Source organism: Trichosurus vulpecula, chromosome 3, assembly GCF_011100635.1.
Source record: "Trichosurus vulpecula isolate mTriVul1 chromosome 3, mTriVul1.pri, whole genome shotgun sequence".
NCBI classification, from domain to species: Eukaryota; Metazoa; Chordata; class Mammalia; order Diprotodontia; family Phalangeridae; genus Trichosurus; species Trichosurus vulpecula.
The window spans coordinates 128,130,331-128,149,345 of NC_050575.1; the positions used below are offsets into that span (position 1 = coordinate 128,130,331).

General features: G+C 40.4%; 1 non-coding gene across 1 annotated transcript; it reads right to left on the minus strand.

Annotated features, from left to right (window-relative positions):
- Positions 1-14,524: 14,524 nt before the first annotated feature.
- LOC118845133 lies at positions 14,525-14,628 on the minus strand. Its single transcript, XR_005010016.1, has one exon. It is a non-coding gene; the product is annotated as a U6 spliceosomal RNA (small nuclear RNA).
- Positions 14,629-19,015: the final 4,387 nt, after the last annotated feature.

Sequence of the window (19,015 nt, forward strand, 5' to 3'; positions counted from 1 at the left end):
GATGAGCCAATAGACAGGAAGAGATTGAAAATAAGTGAAAGAATGGGGATGACAGAGGGAGCAATTTGTTGCAGACAGGATATAAAGTGATTACCTGAACAAGTTAGAGGGGTTAGCCTTGGTTAACCATAAGCAATTTCATCATGTGAGACTGGGGTGAAGAAGAAATAGTGGTAGAAAGCATCTGAGTGATAGGAGATAAAGAAGAGAAAAGAAGAGGGAGCTCATAGGGAAAGGTCTCAATTTTTTTCTGGAAAATATAAGGCAAGATTCTAGCTGAGAAAATGGGTAGGAGGATCTTTGGGAGGTTTGAAAAAGGTTTGAAGAGCTGCTGTGAAGAGTGGGCTACAGAGTTGACAATGGAGGTATAGTAGGATTGCCTAGCAGCAGTGAGGGCCCATTTGAGGTTATGTAACATAAATTTGTAGTGGACTCAGTCAAAATGGTTGCATGATTTTCTCCATCTTCATTTAGAAGCTTTGAAGGATGATCTGCAGAAGTTCAGAATCCCTGGGATCTGAAGGATATGATCAGGTGGGAGAATGTGGAAGGTACTACTCCCAATAAAGGTTGGAGATCAAGCAGGAGGCAAGTGCAATGTGAGATGGCAGGCACATGGTCAACTCCTCTTCCCTTCAAAGACTAGAGATTAGACAGGAAAAGGCACCCCAGAAGATGGAAATCCTGAGGTCAAAGGTGGGTTTGCTTCTCTTTGCACCAGAGGTGATGTTATCTTCTACTGGACATCCAATTTGTTGCTTTGAGACAGATGGAAAACACCAAGTCCAGCCCCTTGTCCCTTTCCCTCAGGGGACACATGCTGGACCCAATAGGTGATGGAAGGTACAAGATGTTTCTGGAGCTTCAATCAGTAAGCCAGCCAGTCAACTAACATTTATTTAGTGCCTACTATGTGCCAGGCACTGTGCTAAACTCTGGGGATATAAAGAAAGGCAAAAACGAGTCCCTGCTCTCAAGGAGCTCATGGTACAATGGAGGAGACAACACACAAACCACTTTGTACAAACAAGCTATACAGATGATACGTTAGTAGTCACAGAGGCAAGGCACTAAGATTAAGGAGGACAGGGAAAGGCTTCTTGCAGAAGTTTGGACTTTAGCTAAGACTTGAAGGAAGCCAAGGAAGCTAGGAGGAGGAGTTGAGGAGAAAGAGCATTCCAGACAGGGAGGCCAGCTAACAAAAAATGTCCAGAGGCAAGAGATGGAGGGTCTTATTCAAGGAACAGCAAGGAGGACAGTGTCACTGGATCATAAAGTGCAAGGAAGGGAGTTAGGTATAAAAAGCCTGTCAGTGTGGAAAAGAGCCAGGTTACAAAGGGCATTGAAAGCCAAACAGGATTTTGTTTTGTTTTGGTTTTTTTGGCAGCGCAATTGGGGTTAAGTTACTTGTCCAAGGCCACACAGCTAGTACATGTGTCAAGTGTCTGAGGCCATATTTGAACTCAGGTCCTCCTGACTCCAGGGCTGGTGCTCTATTCACTGCGCCACCTAGCTGCCCCAAACAGGATTTTTTATATGATCTTGAAGGTAAAAGGGGTTCATGCTTCAAAGAGCATGAGAGAAGGAACACCTCATACTGGAGAGGGTGGCCAGGAAAGCACCGTTTTTCTGGAGAAAGTCAGGTTTCCGTTAGTGGAAGAAGATGAAACGAGTGTGAAGGGAAGAGATCCAAAGGGAGTTTATAAATAGCAGAGCATAGTTTTGAGGTAGGAGGCAGAGAGTGTAAACCAGAATTCTTAACTTTAGGTTCAATGTCCCAGGGGGTGGGGCATGATTCCAGGGAGTACATTTATTTGGATGAGAAAGAATTACATATTTATTTCAATTTAAGTGGCTTCCTTTGTAATTCTTTCTTTATTTTCATCAGTTTAAAAACTTTATTCTGGGAAGGGCTTCCCCAAAGGGGTCAAAGGGGTCTCTGAGACACAAAAGGTTAAGAATCCCTGATGTAGGTTCTGTAGCAGTGAGGCTGAAGTAGGTAGGGATGAGATTAGAGAGAGGAAACATAGGGAAGAGCAGTCCTGCCCTAGCAGTCATTGATTCTGAATCTCAGGGGTAAAGGAAGCTGGAGCTGAGCATTTGCCCACCATGGAGAATAACCCTCAGTACACCTATCCTCTGGGATCTGCTATGACTGAATGCCAATTCAGGGCAGGCCCTTACCACCTCTGGAACCCAGAACGCCAGGATATCTTCTATTTCTGAGACAAAATCCCAGAATTACAGATTTGGAGATCTGGAATGAATTTCAGTGGCCTTTTAGTCCTTCTCACACTCCCAAAGGAATCTCTACTACAAGCCATACAGCATGTCATCCTCCAGCCTCTGCTAAAAGTCCCTCAATGACTGTTTTAGGGAGAGGGAGAGGAGGGAGGGAGGGAGAGAAAAAAATTTGGAACTAAAATTTTTTTTTAAAAACGACTGTTAAAAACTGTCTTTACACGTAATTGGAAAAATAAAATATTATTTAAAGAAAAAAAGGAAAGCCTTCCAATGAGGGGAGAAGCCACAACCTCTAGGGGAGGTCCATTTCATTTTTGGACAGGTCTGATTGGTAGGAAGTTCGTCCTCACACCAAACCTATATATTTGCCTCTTTGCACTGGTCACCCAATGCTACTTATTCTGCCCTCTGGAATCAAATAACACAAACTGAGTCCCTTTTCCATATGGTATTTCTTCAAATACCTGAACATAGTTATCTTCTCTAGAGTAAACACCCTGAATTCTTTCACATGACCTTCATAGAACTGGGACTCAGGACATTTTTCCATCCTAGTTGTCCTCCTCTGGACACTTTCCAACTTATCAATGTCCTTGTTAAACCATTACCCTCTCTCCACCCACTCTGCCCATCCCAAACAGGAGATAATACTCTAATTAATTCAGTGAGACCATCCCCTTCTTACTCCTGGAAGCTATGACTTTTAATGTAACCCAAGAACTTATTACCTTCATTGGCTGCCACCTTATCCTATTGAAATTGAGTTCCACTAAATCGCCAATTTTCTTTCAGACATACTGTTACCTAACCATGTCTTCCCTACATCTTATACTTTGGAAGTTGATTTTTTATGCCCAAGTGTGAGACTTTACATTTATCCCTACCAATTTCGTCTTCTTGGGGTTCAGCCCATTGCTTGCTAGTAATGAAGGAAGAATAAGGTGGCAGTTGAATCACTGGGGGCAAGGCAGAACTCATGTTCTCTTTTCACCCAAGATGATGGGGACTTAGTCATCTTAGGTTTCAAAGGCACTAGGGAGTGAGTTTTTCTCCTGAGGATATCAAAATCAGGTTTTGAATGCCTGCCACATGCATAGGGCATTATCCTGGATTAATGTAGTAGATATTCACCTCCTGCTCTTGACATCCTCAGGAGAAAAACTTACTTATTAATACCTTTGGTGCACTGAGACCTGGAATCTAAGACGACCACATCTTCTTCAGAGCTAGCCCTCTACTACATCTGGTGAGGCCTGAAATGGATGTTGTTTCCCTCTAGAACTAGCTTTCAGTTCCCTCTAGCTCCCAGTATCTCAGAGTTTTGAAATCTCAGAGGCAATGGCAACAAAGGAAGAAAAATGTGAGGATTGGATCCCTAGGGAGTCCAAGTTGGAGTTGTGTTTGACACCCACCCAAGAACCTCACCCCAAGATGGTGAGGGATGAAGCCCAGCTAGAAGATACCCTGTATGTAGAGCAGGTATTCAGCTCCTGAAGGTGGCTTTACCTTTGGAAAACTGGGACTGAGGACTTGTAGTGACTCAGCATACCCTTCAGGTCAGGCCTCTACTGTCTCTTCAATCTTATCACTGGAACCTGAGATTGATGTGAGTCCTGTTCTTGTCTAGATGGTGATATGCATCAGATAGCCCAGGGAGATGCTCTCCCAATGCGCAGATCACGGACAGAGGGAGTAGAGGGACAATGAGCAGGGCCCAGAGTAGAACAAGAGGGAGAGGGTGGACTGGATGGAATCTGAGAAATAGCGCAGCATTTGTGTCTCCTTGGGTAAGTAGCTTAATCTCCCTGTGCCTCAGTTTCCTCATCTGTGAAATGAGAGGTTGGACTTGATGATAACTAACATTCTTCAGACTCTAGTTCTATGAAAATCTATCCTCTTAATGCTAATATATTCCCATGATGCAATGCGGTAGAACTACAACAAAATATAACTAGAAATCATGGGCTAACAGTTTCCAAAGATTTCAGATTTTGCATCAACCAAAAAAACAATGGAGCAAAGATTGCTGTTGTTCTGTCATTTTAGTTGTGTCCAACCCTTTGGGACCTCATTTGGAGTTTTCTTGGCAAAGATACTGGAGCGTTTTGCCATTTCCTTCTCCGGTTCGTTTTACGATGAGGAAACTGAGGTAGACAGTGTTAAGTGACTTGCCTAGGGTCACATAGCTAGTGAGTTTCTGATTTGAACTCGGGAAGATGAGTCTTCCTGACTCCAGGCCTGGCACTCTATCCACTGCAGAGAGATGATAATGAGTGCAAATAGACGATGACATTTATTTCAGCCTAGACTTGTAATGCCATTGAGGAAGGGAACCTATGGTGAGGAAACTCCCTCTTCCAATACAGGTTGGCACCTGTTCTGGAAGTAGATGTTTGGTGGGTAAAGTTGTGGATTTGGGGTCAAGTTGGACCTGAATTCCAATCCTGCTTCGGATGATTTACTAGGCGCATGATCCAATGAATCACTTGACCTCTCAGCCTCAGTTTCCTCAGCTGTGAAATGGGGGTAATAGTAGCCCCTAGGCTGCTAGGTGCAAGCATGCCTTAAGTGTGTGCAATGCGCTGATAAACCACAGGGCAGTGGTGAGGGTCAAATGAGGTAACACACGGAGCACTTTGCAAAACCTAAGGCTCTATGTAAGTGCTAACTATCATCATTAGGCGTTATTTTTCTAGTCTTCAAGAATCGCCTTTAGGGATAGTGACTGAAAGGTTAAGTGACCTGCCAAGGATCACACATGTAGTTTGTGGGAGACCCAGGACTTAAGCCCAGGCCTTCCTGGCTCTGGGGTCAGCCATCTCCACAGCACTCCATACCGCCTCTCTTCAGCGTAGTACACAGCATAGACTCATTTTACAGAGTTGAAATCCGGCCTTAGCCATGTGACCTTGCACAAGTCACTTAACCCTGTTTGCCTCAGTTTCCTCATCTGTAAAATGAGCTGTTGAAGGAAATAGAAAACCATCCCAGTATCTTTGCCAGGAAAAATGAAGTCATGAAGAGTCCAGCATGACCGAAGCGACTGGACAACAACAACAATATGACAACTTGTACAGGGTGTTCCTAAAGTCTGGACATGTAGGAAATGTGGAGTTACTGCATTAAGGTCACGTGAATCTTGCAAAGCACATCAACCTTTGCAGCACAAATGATGGAAATCATATTGAAGATGTTATTTGTTAATATTCAAATTAAATAAAATGTTGTTGACAATTTCATTCATTTCATTTCTTGAAAATATGCATTTTTACCTATGTGTCCAGACTTTAGGAACACCCTGTATTTGTGTAGTGCTTCAAAGTCTGCAAAGTGCTTCACAAGTATCATCTCATTTTATCTAAACAACAGTAGAGGAAAGTAAGACAGAAGTTATATGAGTTGCCCAGAGTCACAAAGCTAGTAGGTGTCTGAGGCCAGATTTAAACCTGAATCTTTTGATTCCAGGTCTACTCTATCCACTGCACTACCCAGCTGGCTCAAATATAAATTGTGTTCAGAAGAGGCACAAAATATGTCATTAAGGAATGTGTACCTAGAAAAAGAGGTAAATTGATCATGTAATGAGAGGGAGGATTAATTTGTAGACAACCCATGAGTACCTGTATAATATTATGAGATCACAGAGGAACTAAGGGAGTGGTCATCAACTGGGGAATAATTCAACAAATTATGGCATAAAAATTTATGACATATGAACAAAATATGGTGTATCCTGAAAACTGAACAAAATACAGTATGTGAATGTAATGAATACTATTGTGCTGCAAGACATGATGAAAGATGATTTCAGAGAGCTGGGAAGACTTGTATGAACTGATGCAAAGTAAGGAAACATTTATATCATAACAATAACATCATAAAAAGGAACAATTTTGAAGGATTTAAGAACTCTGTTCAGTGAAACAACCAACCATGATCCTGGAGCACTGAGGATGAAGGGTGCTACCCATCTTCTGACAGAGAGGTGATGTGTTAAATATGTAGAATGAGACATACCTTTGGACACGGCCAATGAGCGAATTTGTTTTGCTTAACTATGCATACTGATTATAAGAGTTTTGTTGTTCCTTTTCTTTTCCTACCATTGGAAAAGGGGAAGTGTAAGGGAGACAAAATTAATGCTTGATAATTGAAAAAGACTAATTAAAAGGATTATAGAGGGTAGACCCCTGTGGAGGATAGATAGATAGATAGATAGATGGAGAGAGAGAGAGAGAGAGAGAGAGAGAGAGAGAGAGAGAGAGAGAGAGAGAGAGATGATAGATGGGTAGGTAGATAGTAGGACACGGACAAGAGTTACATAGGATGAAAAGGTATGGATGGGTCATGCTCTGCACTATTGAAGGGATTACCCACATTGATGAGAACACAACTCCATAGAAGTATTAAATATTATTAAAAAGTTAGTTTTAAGTGTTTATAAAGGAATATGATGATCAGTAAGAGACAGCATGGCTTCAGGTCACACAAGGCTGATTTCATTTCCTTTTTTTAAAAACGGTTTATAAGACTGGTGACTATGCTGGCAACTAAATGGATATGGGGAAGCCCATAGTTAATCATCCAATAAGCATTTTTAAGTGCCTATAATGTTCCAGGCACTGTACTAAGCACTGGGGTTGCAAAGAAAGACAAAAGACATCTCCAGGAGCTCACAAAAACGATAGCATATTTAAATTTCAGCAACATATTTGGTAAAGGCTCCCATGTTACCTTTGTGAACTTGACGGAGATATGTAGGCTAGTAGAGTTAGCTGGATTTAGAGGAGGCTGAAGGATTAATCCTGAGAGTAGTTATTAATAGGTCAACATCCCCCTGGAAGGATGTATCCAGTATAACATACCAGGGATTTGTTCTTTGTCCTGTTATGTTCTGTCATTTTGATCAGTGACATGGATGGAGACATCCTTATCAGATTTGCACATGCAAAAAACCCAACATATTGGGTGATAGAGACCACTGGATACAAAAATGTTTTTGGCAGGCTCAAATGATGGGCTGAATCTGATAAAATGCAATTTAATGGGGGTAAATAAGGTATTTCACATGGATCCAAAAACTTAACTTCACAAATACAGGATAGGGGATACATGATTAGTCAATAGTTCCCGCGGAAAAAAATCTAACAGTTTTAGTGGACCACAAGCTGAATATGAGTCAGTGCTGTGGTAAGGTAGAAAAAGCAATGAATGCAATTTTAGGCTTTTTAAAGAGAAGCCTATGAGCTGTGAATTGGTCCAGCTATTCCAGAAACCAATTTTGTAGTATGTGAGAAAAGTCACTAAACTGATCATACCCTTTGACCTAACAATCACCCTACTCACACTCCCAAGGAAGGAGAGGGGGAGTGTTCCATGTATGCCAAAATATTCAGAGTAGCACTTCTTTATGTTATCAAAAAAATAGAGTGAATGCCCACTGAGTGCAGAATGGTTAAACAAATTTCTATAAATGTAATAAAATATTATTGTGCTATGGACAAGAAATAACAGATATGAGAATTTAAGAGAAATAATGGAATACATCTGAACTAAATTGGACTTAAATAGAACCAGGAGAACTATAAATAATGTGTGTATAATATTTATTTGTAATGACTACAACAATGCAAACAATATAGCAATGAAAGTCAACTGACCAAATCCTGATCCAAGAGAACAGGTGAAAAAACACACTTCCCTCCTCTTTGTAGAGTAGTGGAGTATTCCAGGTACAGACTGTTGCAGATGTGGTCAGATGTACTTGCCATGTCAATCAGTTTTGCTTAACTGTTTTTCTTGGTTAAAGGAGAGTGCTGGGGGAGGCAATGTGATGCCAATCAGTGATTAAAAATCTTTCCCGCCTATCCAATAGGCCTCAGGCGGGGCCAGTTAAGAGAGGTTTGATTAGAGGCAGACCTATACCCTTTACTTACTAAGTGCTAAACCCCAGGCCTACACCCTTTTGCTGATTGGGCATGAAGCCCTTGGGCCCTAAAAAGAGTATGAATACCCAGAAGGTAGCCACTGTAAGGTCAGAATTCAGAATTCAGCCCAAAGAGGAGAAGCAAGAACTCCAAGCTGACAGAACAGCAGAGAAAGTGCAGAGAGGAGAGTGGAAACCAGGGAGCTGCAGAGACCAGAAAACTGAGAGGGGAGAGAATGCAGGCAAGCAGATAGTTGGGATTCATGAGTATTTATGGAAAAGCCCCAGCAGGGGGGAAGGTTATGGGATGACTTGGTTCCTTGCTGTAATATTGTGTTATAATTTCCTTCTTGTTACATTGAGGTGGACTTACTGGTTTTGGAATATAATTACTGCTATATCAAATTGGAATGACTAGTTCTGGGATTTGGTCCTCTGGTGTCTAAATAAATGTTATACTTCCCCTGCCTTCTACCTAGAGAATCTCTTATACTTTGTGATTCCAAACTATACAGGCATGTTCATGGTTATCTTCGAGGTCATGAATCTTGCCTTACTGATACAGGAGGGGAGAGGGGAAGCTCAAGTCTTCCCTTGAGAAATGACTGTGATCTAGAAGCAAAACGCAACATGAAAACTTAACAAAAAAGAAAGAAAGGCCATATTAGAGGAAGTCATAATGCTGTTGTCCTCTGCCCTGGTCAGACCACATCTTGAGTATTATTTTCAGTTCTGGAAATCATATTTTAGGAAGGATACAGTCAAACTGAAATGTTTCCAAAGAAGGAAAACCAGGACAGTCAATGCCATAACTATTCATCTGAGGATCAATGGAGCTTCATCATATACTTTAAAAAAATTATTTTTCCTCAATTACATGTAAAAACAATTTTTGACATTTTTTAAATTCGAGTTTGAAATTCTCTACCTTCCTCCCTTCCCCCCTCGCTGAGAAGGCAATCAATTTGATATAGGTTATATATGTTCAGTTATGCAATACATGTTTCATATTTGTCATGTTGTGAAAGAAAACAGAACAAAAAGAAACCCAAGAAAAAGTATGTTTTGATCTGCATTCAGATTGCATTAACTCTTTCTCTGGTGATGGATAACATTTTTCATTATGTCTTTCAGAGTTATCTTGGATCATTGTATTGCTAAGAATAGCTAGGTCACTCATAGTTGGTCATCATATAATATTGCTGTTACCACATATAATGTTCTCATGGTTCTGCTTATTTCGCTTTGCATCAGTTCATGTAAGTCCTTCCAGGTTTTTCTGAGAGCATCCTGCTTCTCTTTCTTATAGCACAATAGTATTCCATCACAATCACATATAACCACTTATTTAGCCATTCCCCTTTGACATCACTAAAAGAGCTTCTATAAATAGTTTTGCACACATAGGTCCTTTCCTCCCCCTTTTTTTTTTTTAACTCTTTGGGACACAGACCTAGTAGTAGTATTGCTTGGTCAAAGGGTATGCATGGTTTTATAACCCTATGAGTTCAGCTCAGAACTCACAAGAACTGGACTGATTCCTGACTGTGTCATGACCCCTAAAAGAGGGGAAACAGGCTTTTCTTGAATTCTATGGCTCATAGCCTGGCCCTACCTCCAGAGTTCTGGGGAAAATCTCTTTAATGAAGCTTAAGTATGACTCATGTCTAGGGTCTCCTATAAAAGTGATTAATAGGATCCTTCTAGAAAAATTTCTCCAAGTAAATATCAGCTATAAGACAGCTATTTATTCCCTTCACAACAAAAGATACTGAACATGTTCAGACACAGATGACTCCTAAGCCCATGTGCCCTAGTGAGACTTTAGAGGCAGCCAAGGGGTGTAGTAGATAGAGTGCCAGGCCTATAGTCAGGAAACTTGAGTTCGAATTTGGCCTCAGACACTTCCTAGCTGTGTGATCCAGGGCCTCAGTCTCCTCATCTGTAAAATGAGCTGGAAAAGGAGATGGCAAATCCTTCCAATAAAATCCTACCAATAAAACCCCAAATGGGGTCACGAAAAGTCAGATTCAACGGAACAACAACCACAACCACAAAGGTGGTCCAGTGGATAGAGTGCTGGGCCTGGAGTCAAGAAGATTCAGTTCAAATCTAACTTAATAGCTGTGTAACTCTGGGCTGGCCACTTAACCACTGCTTGCCTCAGTTTCCCCAACTGTAAAATGGGGATAATAATAGCCCCTACTTCACAGAGTTGTTGTGAGAATCAAATAAGATAATAATTGTAAAGCACCTGGCACAGGGTAAGTGCTATGTGATTATTACTACCTGGGTGAACCTGGGCAGGCCATTAACTTCTCTAGGCCTCTATTACCCAAAGCGCAGCAGGGAACAGGATCTTCCTGGCACAGAAGGTTAATTCAAGAACTAAAGTTGTATAGAGATGAATAAAACAAAGAAAACATGAACGATACAAAAAAATTGTAGATGACCTCTGATGTGCTTTCAAGCTCTAACTCTCTGAACTTTTGATTCCAATCTCTCCCCTCTCTAGTCTGTCTTCCACATAAGCACCAAAATATGCTTCCTAGACTACTAGTCTGGGGCAGCTAGGTGGTGCAGCGGATAGAGTACTGGCCCTGCAGTCAGGAGGACCTGAGTTCAAATTCAGGTTCAGATATGTACTAGCTGTGTGACCCTAGGCAGGTCACTTAACTTTGATTCCCTCCCTAAAAATAAAAAGTACTGATCTGGCTGTGTCACTCCCCTGCTCAGTAAGCTCTAAGAACAGTCTGTTGCACCTAGGATAAAATACAAACTACTCACCCTGTAATTTGAAGTCTTTCCCAATCTAACACTTTCCAGATTTATTTACTCCCTGTCAGTCACTCTATGTTCCAACCCACTTACTTGTTCTTCCTTGAACTTGGCATTCCATCTTCTACTTCCATTTCTCTGAACAGGCTGTTCTCCACATCTGGAATGCACTTCTTCCTTAGCCCTACCTCTTAGAATCTTAGCTTCCTTCAAGGCTCAGTGCCCTGATGCCTTTCCTGATCTCTTTGGTTTGCTCTCTTTCCCTCCTTGAATTATCTTACTTATCTGTTTACATGTTATTTCTTCCTGTATAATGTAAATTCCTTGAAGACTAATTTCATTTTTGTCTTCATATATCTAGCACCTAGCACAGGATATTACTTAGTAGGTGTTTAATATGTTTATTTAATTGAATTAGAAAAAAAATTCCTAATTTTGACTCTCAAAAATAAGCAATTTGCAATTATATGTAATCATGAGTAAGCCAAGAGAACTACCAAAAAAAGAAGACAAATGATCTGTCAAGTAAATATGAAGAATTTTTCAGTGGCCTGCAGAGAACGTACTATGCTTATACTTTTGCCAGTTCAAAATTCTGGCAGAACACCTACATGTGAATAAAATGCAAGATAGTCTCTATTCTAGATGAGAATATGAAGGGTCTGGAGGAATGCTTGCTTACTCTCCAGGTTACCAGGAATAAAAAAGGGGGTCCTTTAAAGGATGGAAGAAGAGCTTGAAGGAATAAAGAGAAGAAAAATCATGTAAAGAGTCAGGGATTCCTCACTTACAGTAGAAGAGTGAAAGGTAGAAAAAATGTGATACCCAGAAAGGAGGGAAGAACCATTGAATGTTGGGTTGTATGTAATAGGTTTGAGGCTTTTCTTGTAGAGTAGGGGAGCTGGATCAACTCTGAAGGAAGCAATTTCTTGTGTTCCCAGGAATGATGGTGTGGTTCCATAGCACCATTAATGGTTTGCTGATTCCCGGCTGAGGGGTACCTAGGCAGCTATTTAATGATCTGAAAAAGCCCAGACATCTGCTGTCTTCCTGGGACATATATTCAGTAGATGATGGAAAGCATCCTGAGAACTGTCAGATCCAATGGTTGTTACTTCTCAATTCTGGTGTTTCAAGTTGGGGCAAATGATACCACCAAAAGGAACATATAAAGCATTGTTAAAGATTATATAGTCCTGGGCAAAACCCAGAAGACCTTGTGTTAACAGGTGGCATTTTTATCGCTACTGCCAAACAAAGGGAGGGGAAATCAAAAGAGAAATTGAAATTTGAGATATACTCAGCTGGGTAAGAAGATGGTTTCTGTTAATAGGATTAGTATTTCTGGACCGTGATTTAAAATAAAGAAATTATGAGTTCTTGAGTCTATGGGGTGAGCAAGGGATGAAGTACACCTAACAAGAGATGTTTGCCTTTATAAAAAGGGCATATTTGCCCCTGCAAAAAAGCATATATTTTGCCAGTAAAAACATATTTGCCTAGAGTCTTGTGAGTCTAATCAAGAGGTTACTAAATGCAAAAGGGAGAGGAAAGGAGAAAATTGACCATAAATCAGGTACCACAGAGAGTAGTAGACATAGGAAGACACCATATAGGGAGAAGCACAGCAGAAAAGAGGCACAGCAATTCACGGGAGACAACATCCAAGAAACGAGTCAGAAATAAAATCCAATAGCACCCCTCAGATGTCTATACACAAATGCACAAAGTGTGAGTAATAAACAAGATGATCTAGAAATTACAATGCAAAGCAGAAAATTTGTCTTCATGGATGTAGGATGGGACCCATGACTGGAACTTCTCTCTGAGGTGTATTCAAAATGCTCAGGACAGATGAAAGATAGGGATAGAATAGCATTGAAAAGATATTTAATTTTTAAAATATCTTTACTTTTCGATATCACCTTCATTTCCAAATATGTTGCCTCTCCCTTTCCCAGAGAGTCATCTTGGAACAAAAAATAAAAAAGAAAGCCAGAAGCTTCCCAGACAAGATGGCTGTCTGAATGGAGGCAGTTCTACTTCTCACACATTTACTCCATCAAAAACTCTGAATGTTCCAGACCAAGTAATAATCAAGAAAACCAATGAGAAGCTAAGATGACTTCTTCACCCCAGAACTGCACAAAAGGCCAACCAGAAGCCCAGGGGCAATAGGAAAGGGGGCCACCAGCAAAGCCAACTCCAACTACTATAGGCAAACAAGACAGCATCCTCCCAGTGTGACTAGCAATAAGTCTGAGACATGGGTGGTATGTAAGGATCTGTATATAGAGGTAGCAAGAGTGGAGGGCTCCTCTGAGAGTCTTAGGGTATTCAGAAAGCCCTGAGGTGGAAATCTTGAAAGCATAAGGAAACAAAAGCAATCAGTGTAGCATAGAAATGCTCAGAAGAGGACAACTCATGTACCCAGGGGCTCCAAGGTCCCTGTTACCCTGAATCTCAAAGATTTGGTGTGTGTGGCAGGGTGCTAACCCTAGGAAGTGTTGGTTAGCATAGGAACCCAGGTGATCTAGGGTGAGACTAAGTGAGATTTACCACCCTACTCCAAAGCACAGCAGAGGCCAGGGCCTGACCCTGGCACAAAGGGCCAACTAAAAAACTAAAGTAGTAGAGATGAGTGAAACAAAGGAGATATCAATCAACAAAAAAAATATTGTTATGGAGATTTCCCCCTAAAGAAGGAGAGAATAAGTTCACAATAGCCATAAAGAGAGACTGAAAGGATTATCCACAAAAACTACCTTCCTAGAAGAAATGAAGAAAAAGATAAAGAATAAAAAGCTCTGGATGAAAGAATTGGAAGGAGAATAAATAGATGAGAAGGGAAAATGATAATCTTTACCTAAGTAACAGATTCCTTGAAAATTAGAACAGAAAGCAATGAATCTATGAGAAAGCAAGTAATATTGGAATAAAAATTCAAATGTCAAAAATAGAAGAAAATAAAGGTATCAAAAGAATATGGCCCAGAAAAGAGGTCAAGGCAAAATAATTCAAGAATGCTTGGTATTCCTGAAAATTATGATTTAAAAAAAATCCTGGACACTATATTTCAAGAAATCAGAAATCCAAATGTTCCAAATCAATTAGAACCAGAGAGTAGAGTAAAAATAAGAACAATATGCCAATCACCTCTAGAAAGAAATGCTAAAAAGTCCCAGAGATATCACAGTTAAAATCTAGAGCTTCCACACTGAAGAAAGAAAAGATACCGTAGGTACCCAGAAAGTGGCTGTTCAAATTCCAAGGAACCAGAGTCAAGATCACAAAAGGCTTAGAAGTTACTATTATAAACCAGGTATCTTAGAATTTTTGTTGGAGTTGTTGAGTTGTTTTCAGTATGCCCAACTGTTCATGACCCCATATGGGATTTTTTTTTAGTAAAAATACTGGAATAGTATCCTTCTCCAGCTCATTTTGCAGATTATGAAATTTAAGCAGACTTGCCCAGGGGCACACAGCTAGTAAATGTCTGAGGCCACATTTGGACTCATGAAGATGAGTCTTCCTGACTCCAGGCCCTGCATTCTATTCACTGTGCCACCTAGCTCCCAAAAATTATGGAACACCACCAATTTGCATATCATCCTTGCACAAGGGCCATGCTAAACTCTGTATCATTCCAATTTTAGTATATGGGCTGCTCAAGTGAGCACTGTCTTGGAATATAATATTCCAAAAGGCAAAAGATATAGGCTTACAACCAAGAATAACATTTTGCAAAGCTGTGTATAATCCTATGGAGGAAAAATGAACTTTTATTGGAAGAAAGACTTTTCAATCTTTTCTGATGAAAAGACAAGAGCTAAGAACTTTGAAATATAAACACAAGAGTCAAGAGAAATCTAGAAAGGTAAATTTATTAGAGCAATTAAAAAGAGCTGTATGATGATATGGTGCTAACATTCTAATAAGGGGAGATAAATATTCCTTCAGAATCTTAATATTTTCAAAGGGTATTGAGAGAGTTAAATTTTAAAAAAGAAGGAGGACCTGAGGGGTGGATTAGTTTTGTTCTGACAGTCTGAATCAAGGAAAGAGAAGTGGGGGCAAAAGAAGGAATACGCTAGTGTGGAAAGGAGGAAGAAGTAGGTGGAACTTGAAATTTCACATAATTGTGGTAGGTAAGAAGAGCACACAAAGATAGAGGAAAGGGTGGGGGTAATAGGCAATAGAATAACCTTACTCTTATGAAATACACAAAAGAGGGTTGAACACTCACAGTTTGAAAAACACCAAACTCAAAAGATTGGTAGGTGGGGTGGGGGGTAAGAATGAGAATAATACCAGGGAGGGTCTAGCCTAGAAGCAAAGCAAATTATCCTGAAGGGGGGGAGGGGGCATTTAGAAGGAAAAGAAAAAGCAAAGAACAGAGATGCTTTAGATTGCCTCAGATAACTAACAAATTATGATATATCAATGTAATGGAATATTATTTCACTGAAAGAAATGATGAAAGACTTTTTTTTTTTCAGAGAATCCTGGTTATTATGAACTGATACAGAGTAAAGTGAGCAGAGACAGGATAGCTTTTACAATAACAACATTGAAGAGAAAAACAATTTTGAAAGACTTTAGAACTCTGATTAAAGTGACAACCAACTATGTCTCCAGAGGACCTGAGAAGAATCATGTTACTCATCTCCTGACAGAGAGGTGATAGATACAAGGTTCAGAAAGAGACATACATTTTTAAACACAGCCACCACGTTGATCCATTTTGCTTGACTGTACTTATACCGTTTTTGTCGTCATTGCTTTTCCTTCTGTTTGTTGTTTTTCTCACCGTAGTTTTTACTTGGGAGAGTGTGTAGGGAGAAAAGAGGGAGTCAGCAATAGCAACATAAAAAAAGCCATAAAAACATTTTTTAAATGAGCAGAAAAGAACAGAAGAAAGTTCACAAGGAAGCACTGAAAAGCAGGACAGTTTCGAAAGTAAAGTGGAATTTATTATATACCTTTTTTTTTCTTAAAGTAAGCAGTATGAATTGGAAATTCATGGTTTCACATACAATCCTCTTTGTGTTTTTCTGTGCATATGGAGATGCCCTATTTTGGCTGTGTGTTTAGATTCAGAATTTTTAAAAGCCTGTTTCTTTTTAAAGTCAGTAAAAATTCAGTTCTGCAAAATCAACACATCAGCTGAGCTTGACAGTATATGCAGTGGTCCATCCACATACTCCACCAAGACAGGAGGGATGTACTTTTTGCACTCTCTTCTTCAAAGTTAAGCTTAATTGTTATAATTATAGAACATCCAGCTTCATTTTGATGTGCCATTCTTGTAGTCTTTATGTGCATTGTTTTGCTACTTAGGCTTGTTTATAGGTCCTTCCACGCCTCCCTATAGTCTTCACATTCATTGTTTCATATAAATGCTACAGTAATATTCCTGACATTACATTCATGTGCCACGACTTGTTTAGTCATTTTCCAGTTGATGAACATATACTTTATTTCCATTTTCTTGAATAGTACTGCCTATTAAGTATATATGTTCAGGCTGGGTATGTTGATGCTGCCCATAATCCTAGCTGTGAGGAGAAGTTGAGGCTGGTGGATCACCTAAGCTCAGGAATTCTGAGCTTTAGGAAAGTTAAAATCAATGAGGTTACTGCACAAAGTCTAGCCCCAACATGGTGAGCCTCCTAAAGTGTGGGGCCACCAGGCTACCTAACGAAGAGTGACCAGCCCAGGCTGGAAATGGAGCAAGTTGAACTTCTGTGCTAAACAGCACTGAGATTAGGCCTGTGAGAGGCCACTAGGTGAGTTTGGGAGACTTAGGCTTAATCTCAAGAAAACAAAAAGAGGAATTTTTCTCATGCAAGGAAATCAATGAATCTGAACAGAGAAATATAGTGGAGACCATTTGGATGGAGATCTAGAAACAGAAGCAATATTGTTGTGAGAATATACTACAGAAAACCTGGACAGAAGGAGGAATTAGATGAGAAGCTTGGGAAATAGATTATGAAAAAAAAATCTGGCATGGAAACATGTTATTGTAATGATGGGAGACTTCAACTCTCTGGACATCTGCTGGAGCTCTGTCTCTGCCAAAAGCAGAGAAATTGACAAATTTTTAACTTGACTTAATGTTAGTTTCATCCTTCAAAAGGTAACAAAAGGAAGTGCATTCTGGACCTAACTCTGACCCAACAAGAAGGAATGGTCGACTAAAGTAGAAATGACAGGACATTTGGGGGTAAATGACAACTCCATCCTAGAGTTCATAACAGAGATGGAATGAAATGCTGGACTCAGTCTGAAATTGTACCCTAGATTTGGGGAGAACAGATTTTGAATGATTCAGAGAAAGGATAGTGAGGATCCATTCAATGAATACTTTGAAAGGGAAGTCAGACCACAAGGAATGGCAAATTCTTTAGAATATGAGACACAAGAAAAAATGATTCCAATGAGAAGGAGAAGGGAGCTGCCTAAAGAGACTGAGGTAGCTGTACAAGGAACTCATCAATAAAGCCCAGCTTTTAAAAACGTGTGTGTGTGTGTGTGTGTGTGTGTCTGTGTGTGTGTGTCTCTGTGTGTGTGTGTGTGTGTGTGTATGTAATGGGATCTTTGGAACATAACCAGATCACCTAACATGGAGGCATCTAGAGGGGCCCTTGAAGTATGCCTAGATTGCCTAGCATGGAGACACTTTTCACCCTCTACCATGTGGCCAGGGGTAGTCTTCTTTGATTAGCTGCAAAGCCATAAAGGCTACATCTTTAAAACCAGCAATAGTAAGACAGTCAAGATCTTTCTGGTCAAGCTCTTTTATGAGTGGCCTCTTCCCTATTGTGTCCAATTTACAGTTTGCTCACAGTGTAGGCACCATAACTGAACCAGTGAGAAGGAAAGGACTTTCTTCCCCTGCTCCCTCTTTTACTTCAGGTCTAAGAAATGGGCTGGGGTGCTTGCCTTGTTCAGTTTTGTTTGTCCTTTTCAATTTAAGGTTCAAGCAGTAATCCCCACTAGAGCTGGGAATTTGAATCATGGAAGGTTCAAGGGATGGAAGCCCTTGAGAAAGGGGGAGGGAAAATGTGGCAGAGAAGATGTTAAGATGCTCATGTCAAGTAGTCCCTGATTTCCTAGTGGATGTCTAGATTGAATAGAACACATAATATAGTGGGATAGGTGAGTTGTTACTCATTAATCAAGTTAGTTTAGCCTTAGAGATGAGTGTCAAGTGGATTAACTCTTCAAAGGTGAGGAGGTAGGGTGTTGATCTCTGAAGGTCTGGGTCAAGAGGGTAGTTGGGAAGTTGGGAAGACATGGACCAGCAGTTGGGCAGATAGAAAGATGCTTGTGTTGGATAGGCCCTTATTGCATGACAGATGAAAAGAAGACAAGAGAAAAGAGGGACCATGGGGCATGATCAATATGTTCGAGAATTTGAAGGACTCTCATGGAGTAGAAGGAATCCACTTGTTTCCCTTAGTTCCAGATTAAAAAAAAACAAACTAGAAACAAAGATGGGGTGGGGTATAGAAGATGTAGAAAGACCAATTTAATTTAACTTATTAGTGCCATCTCCTGATTAAGGCCTAGAAATTCTTGGCTTATCTGTTCCATTCTAGGGAACCCTCTAAATCTCAAATGGTCTTGATTAATTAAAATGAGCTCAGTTGTCTTGAAGGGGAGGGGAATTCTCATATGCAGTGAGGTAACTATAAAGGAACAAGCACTGGACTTAGATTCAAGAAATCTAGAGATAAGGGTCAAATCCCAGCTCTGCCCCTGGGGTATCTTCACCAAGTTACCATACTTCCCTCCTCCTAGCCTAAGAGGACAGACACCACTCCACTCCTAGTGATGTTGATAACCCTCCTGAATTCATCTGTCAGCTTCAACCTGGTCATTTCTCCCTCATCCCAACGATCTTGAATTGTAGATGTCATTATATAAATCCCATCCTCCATCCTTCATTGCCCAATCAAGGGTTTCCCAGACCCTTCAAACAACACCCACCACCACCACACACAATGTATCACTCTAAAGCTACTCACCCCAACACTGTGCTCTTTAGAGTAATTGCTC